The sequence below is a fragment of the Chionomys nivalis genome, chromosome 21 (genome assembly GCF_950005125.1).
Source record: "Chionomys nivalis chromosome 21, mChiNiv1.1, whole genome shotgun sequence".
Lineage (NCBI taxonomy): Eukaryota > Metazoa > Chordata > Mammalia > Rodentia > Cricetidae > Chionomys > Chionomys nivalis.
Genome location: NC_080106.1, coordinates 40,749,510 through 40,755,637, shown reverse-complemented (window position 1 = coordinate 40,755,637; position 6,128 = coordinate 40,749,510). Strand labels below are relative to the sequence as shown.

Here is a 6,128-nt window from a genome sequence, read left to right as displayed (position 1 = left end):
CATTTCATTATAGGTACATAAAATTGATACAATTGTGATAGGATTATTTACACTTGCTATTTCTTCAAGTGTTTCTAAGAGTTATAATATTGTAAAAATATGTCCATTTTGTTTAAGTATATTTTATAATATCACATTCTCCTATAGAAAAAATATAGGCCACTATGCATTGAGTATGAACAAAGACATCCACAGTAACAGATAGGAATAAAGGGTGGGAATGTGTAAGGTAACCACAAGCTATGAGACTGATGAAGAAAGGAATACAGAGCTGAACAAATACTGCGGACCAGCCTCTTAGGAAGTCCTCAGAAGACCAGATGAAAAGTCTGGATGGGTGCCTGAGAGGACAGCTGTTCAGCTTCTGTCTGCAAAGCCAGTCTTGCCTAGCTAAGGGGAGTCCATCATAATTACTCCAGGGAGGATCTTCTCTCAGTCAAAAGGCCTTTCTCTGTACTTGGAAAAGGAAGATCACCAGAACCCAAAGTAGCTATTCTATGGTGTTTGGGATATCATTATGACCCCCAGCGAAATGGCCACAGACTGACAGAATAGTCAGACATAAGGTCAATAAACCAGTGTTGATTCCCTCCCTTCATTTTCTCTTCCTCCTTGATGTGGGTGATCTTGAAATGTGGCCCAGGATGGTTTCAAGCTCAAAAAATCTGACTTAGCCTCCCAATGCTGACATTACAGCTGTGCACCTCATCTGGTTAGAATTCAAATCTCTGGGACAGAAACAACCTTCAAAGAAATCAGATGAACACTAGTGAGAAAGACTGGGTCAAGAAGTCACTTTAACACAAGCATATGGAATGTTCAAATGCAGTGAAATATTTTAAATAACTGAAACATTTCTAACCTCAGCACCACAGAGACCTCGGGAAGAAGACAGTTGGGATTTCAAGACCAACATGGGCTATGACATGACTTCTAGACCCTCCTGAGCAACAGTGAGACTGTCTCAAAATAATAATAATAACAGTTATAATGATAATAATCATAACAGAAATCTGTATTTTAGGTCACTTTTTATTATTGCTATTACTATTAATATTACTAATATCACTTACAATATTGTTATTTAGGTTTGTGGATATTTGTGGGTTGTTTTTTTTTTTTAGTTTAGTTTTTTTTTTTTAAAACACAGGAGGGTCCCTCATGCACACTTGGCTATCCTGGAACTTGCTATGTAGACGAGGCTGGCCTTCAAACTCACAGAGTTCTGCCTGCCTCTACCTCTCTACTGCTGAGATTTAAGGTCTGCGCCATCTCATCTGGCTTTCTTTCTCCATAGTATAACAGTATATTCTGTGCATTAACTAGTATTAACTAGTCAGTTCTGAGTGTTTTTCATAATCGTTTTGGTATTCTCATTCTCCGTATTCTCATTCTCCACTGGTAAGAACATAAATACTGTAAATTAACAGACACTTATAGCATTTGGTAGGTTATTGTTACTCGGGACAGCAAAACTAAAAGCAGCTCAAATTTAATATGCAAGACAAAGTAGCTTCCAGTAGTTTCTTGCACTGGAATACTATATATCAGAGAATATTAGTGCAGTAATGAAGTTATAGCTACTGATATTATTTTAAATAAAAATAGAAGAGGGAAAATACATATTCATTTTTTCCCATGCTAGAGGTAGAAACTGTGTTATTGACCATGTCAGACACACACTTTACCACTGACCTACAGTCTTACCACCTTTAAAATATAGCTCATCATAATTACAAATATATATATATATATATGCCCAGAAAATATATTCAACAAAATTATAGAAGAAAATTTTCCTAACATAACGAAGGATATTCCTATGAAGGTACAAGAAGCTTACAGAACACCAATTAGACTGGATCACAAAAAATCCCATCGCCATATAATAATCAAAACACAAAACATACAGAATAAAGAAAGAATATTGAGAACTGCAAAGGAAAAAGGTCAAGTAGCATATAAAGGGAAACCTATCAGAATTACTCCTGACTTCTCAATGGAAACCATGAAAGCCAGAGGGTCTTGGATAGATGTGCTGCAGACACCGAGACCATGGATCCAAGCCCAGACTACTATACCCAGCCAAGCTTTCATTCACCATCGATGGAGAAAACAAGATATTCCATGACAAAAACAGATTTAAACAATACGTATCCACAAACCCAGCCTTACAAAAAGTACTAGAAGGAAAACCTCAACCCAAGGAAGCAACAACACCTATAATAGCACAGACATCTGACATCAATTCCAAACTGGTGTGGGATTGTTTTGTGACTTCACCCATCTCCTATCTTAGCTACTTCTCATTTGGCTCTTCGTTAAACCAATTAGGAAGTACCTTAGGAGCGTGAGGGAAAACCTAGACATCTTCACACAGTGTGAACAAATATCCCACAACACAGTTAGTTGAGCAAGAACATATTTCTATCGAGGCATGCAATAGTACCTTTCTGATCTCAACACTGCAGAGGCTGAGGGAGGAAGACAGCTGTGAGCCCAGGACCAACATGGGTTCCATGTGAGTTCTAAGCCCTCCCAAGCTACAATGAGAGTTCAAAACAACAATGTAAATGACACTGAAAATGGTAATAATAATATAAACATCTTAATTAAGATATCTTCTTCCCTGCTCCCATATTTGCCCTTTTTAGGGTTGGCAAGAGGCTTGGCTCTAGAGGGGTTCCCAGGTGTCCATGGGGATGTCCCCAGCTAGGTCCTTGGGCAACTTCTTGGTCTCCTCAGTATTATAGCCAGCTCTCAGCTCTTAGGCAGGATGTGGTTAGTAGCATGGGTGGGGTACAGTGGATGGGCTTGCACTTTGGGGGACCTAGCTGCAGAAAACTCACTGCCAGGTGGCTAGATTCTAGCCATGGGAGTTGGGGAAGGGCTCCTGGGTTTTGTCCCACTGGGAGGTCCTAGAGAGAGGGGAGTCCAGCGGTGTGGCTGTTCACTCACCTCTGAAGTCCTCTCAGATTTGGAGCAAGCAGAATTTCAGAGTTCCACAGAGATTGCAGGAGAGTAGGCGGGTTTGGGGGTGTGATGTAGGTAGTAGTTTGAATGGGCTGGATTGGTTGTGGGGAGAGCCAGCCACAGGAAACTCTCTCTGCTGGTTGGCTAGAAAAGCCAAGGGAGTTGGGGAAGGAGTCCAGGGTTGTGTCCTACTGGAAGGTCCTAGAGAGTGGGGCGACCCGCCGTGTGGCTGTTTACTTACATCTTAGGTCCCCTCAGTACTGGAGCCTCTGAAATATTTTTTCAGTCTCCTAAGGAATGTCTCAGCAAGCTTCTTCTATTTTGTGCCAACAAAGAAAACATTTCACCCAAGACTCTTCTACTTTTTATTTCATTTTATTGTATTTTATTACTTTAAAAAACTATGACATTTTAAAGTAACAAAATATTTTCCAGTACAGTCAGTAATTGTATAATACACAAGGGCCTGATGATCAAGTTCCTGCTTTTCTTATTCTCTTGTGTCCAGAAAAAAATCATTATATTTTTCCTGCCCTTTTATTTATTCCCATGTGTTGTATATAACCATATATAGGCCTATAGAAATTTTTCTTCAGAATGTATAAAGATTTCTTTTTTTTTAATTTTCTTTTTTAATAAAGTTAAACAATACAACAAAAATTCACAAGCTGCTTCCCTGTCTACCCCTGGCTTCCCTCCCCTCCCCAGTCCTCAGTGCTGGCTCCCTTTCCTTCACCCCACTCATAAAGACACAGGGCACCCAACTGAGCAAACGAAACTGCTCTAAGTACATGGGGACATGATGGAGGAGGTGAATCGTCCACATTCATGGTTAAACTGAGTGAGTCTACATTTTCTGAGTTCTGAGTGGTTGCCCTTCATTAGCCAAACTGAAAGGAGAAATTCCCCGGGCCAGACGCTTCAAAGCTGAAGCCCCCCGGGACCAGCGAAGAATGCCTTGAAATTGTTGTTTGCATCAAAATCGCCCACATTCATGCCTTCCTCATCCAGGTCCTGTCCACTGTCATAACGAGTCCTTTTCTTGGGGTCAGAGAGGATGGTGAAGACCTCTCCCACTTCCTCCTCCTTCTGAACCTCAGCGCTGGCCCCACTGTGCCCATCTGGATGGTGCATCAAGGCCGGTTTCCGGTAAGCTTTCTTGATCTCGTCCTCAGAGGCATTCTTGTCGACCCCCGGGATCTTGTAGTAATCTTTCCTCTTGCTCTTCTTCAGCTCCAGCTGCGCATTCTTTAGGAGCTCTTTGTGTTCTTTTCTTCTCTCCGTCGGATACACTTTTTCATAGTCCCGCACAGCTTCTCAAACTGCTCTGTGTCCATGTAACACTGAGCTCTTCTCAAGTAGGCCTTTATGTAGGTGCCATCGAGTTTCACCGCATTCGTGCAGTCCTCTATGGCGCCATCTAGCTTCCTAAGCTTGGAATTAACCGTACCCCGATTACAGTAGAGTTTAGCATTTGTTTTTATGTTGTTGGGGTCTATCCCCAAGGCTTCTGTGTACAGTTCATCTGCTAGCTTGTAATGCCCTTCCTTAAATGCTTTATTCCCATCTTCTTTCTTGGCTTTAAGGGCTTTGGCATTTCTACAAGCAATACAAGCCTTCTCGTGGTCAGGAGCCATCCTGAGAGCCTGCACAAAAAACTGAACTGCTTTTTCAATACAATCTTCATAATGAAGGCAAAGACCCCGGACATACAGAGCATCAGCGTTGGTGGAATCCATTCCTAAAACGTCACTGGCCACAAACTGTGCTTCTGGGTATCGATCCAGCATTGCCAAACATTCTGCTTTGAGGATTTTGAAGCGATGGCAGGCAGGGGCAAATTCTAGGGCACGGTCCATGCAGAAAACCACCTTCCGGAAATCTCGTTTTTCAAAATCCATTTCCGCTATTTTCTCATACTCCCATGACTGCATTGGTGTTCTTGAATTTTTTTTGTGCCTGGGCATTTTTATGATCCAGTTCTAGGGCTCTTTGGAAACTGCGACATGCTGCCATTGCATTCCCCAGTGAGAGGTGGCATTTGCCTTCTCGGAGGTGTCCCCGGACAAAAGTGTCTTCCAGTCTCACTGCTGCGCGTCCCCAAGAGCTTCCCGGAACTGCCCAAGCATCATCAGTGTAGCCGCTCGATTACCGTAATAGCTGGCATTTTTAGGACACATATCTATGGCTTTTGTATAATAGTTATAAGCCTCGTTGTAGTCCTTCTTAGCATAGTATGCATTCCCTTGTTCCTTGAAGGATTCCGCTTCCCTCTTGGAGTCTTCGTTCTCTAGCAGTTCAGGCTCGGTCCCCGCCATTCCCACATCGCACTCCGCGGTAACCGCCATCTTACCGCCGGGTGGGAGGCAGGCGGGTGAAGTAAAGATTTCCTATAACTCAACACTAAAACGACATCCTAGTGACACAGAGGGCAATGGATCTCATCAGATATTTTGTTGGTATTCAGGCACACCCTGGCACAGCATGTCATACCCTATGCCTGCCTGCATAGCAAATGACACCCTGTCCCTTTTAGAGATGCTCTGCCCATTCCCAGGTCTCTAGTGCTCTCTCCCTCCCTCCCTCCCTCCCTCCCTTCCTCCCTCCCCTGTCACATTACTGCTGGAATTGTAGGTTAAGATAGTGCAGCCACTAGCACCTGAGCATTTATAAAAGAAAAAAAAAGGAAGAAAACCCAATTACCTACTGCTTGGTGAGTGGGTAAACAAAGGGTAGTGTGTTAATACGGTGGTCTAGTTTCTAGCCATGGAAAGGGGTAGAGAACTGATACATCCCAGGACATGAATAAATATCACAAATATTAAGCTCAGTTGAAAGTAGTCAAAGGACTGAAGAATGAGACCCTTCTTTATTAGATGATTTAATTTCTATTAAATGCCCAGAATGAGACACTTGAAGCGGAAAGTCAGATTGGTAACTGATAGGGGATGGGGTCTGGAGGAATGAAGAGTAATGAATACTACTAATGAATAAAGGTTTTTTTTTCCCAAATGACAAAAATATTTTAAAAATAAATAGGGTGATGGTTACATAATTTTAAGAACATACTAAAAAAACCCTACTGGGTTGTATACTTTAAAAGAGTGAACTTACTACATAAATGTATGACTTCTCAATATTTATAGATCACATTT

The 6,128-nt window shown here is 42.0% G+C and overlaps 1 pseudogene; it reads right to left on the bottom strand.

The window, feature by feature from the left end:
* Positions 1–3,854: 3,854 nt before the first annotated feature.
* On the bottom strand, positions 3,855–5,402 carry LOC130863751 (dnaJ homolog subfamily C member 7-like; annotated as a pseudogene).
* Positions 5,403–6,128: the final 726 nt, after the last annotated feature.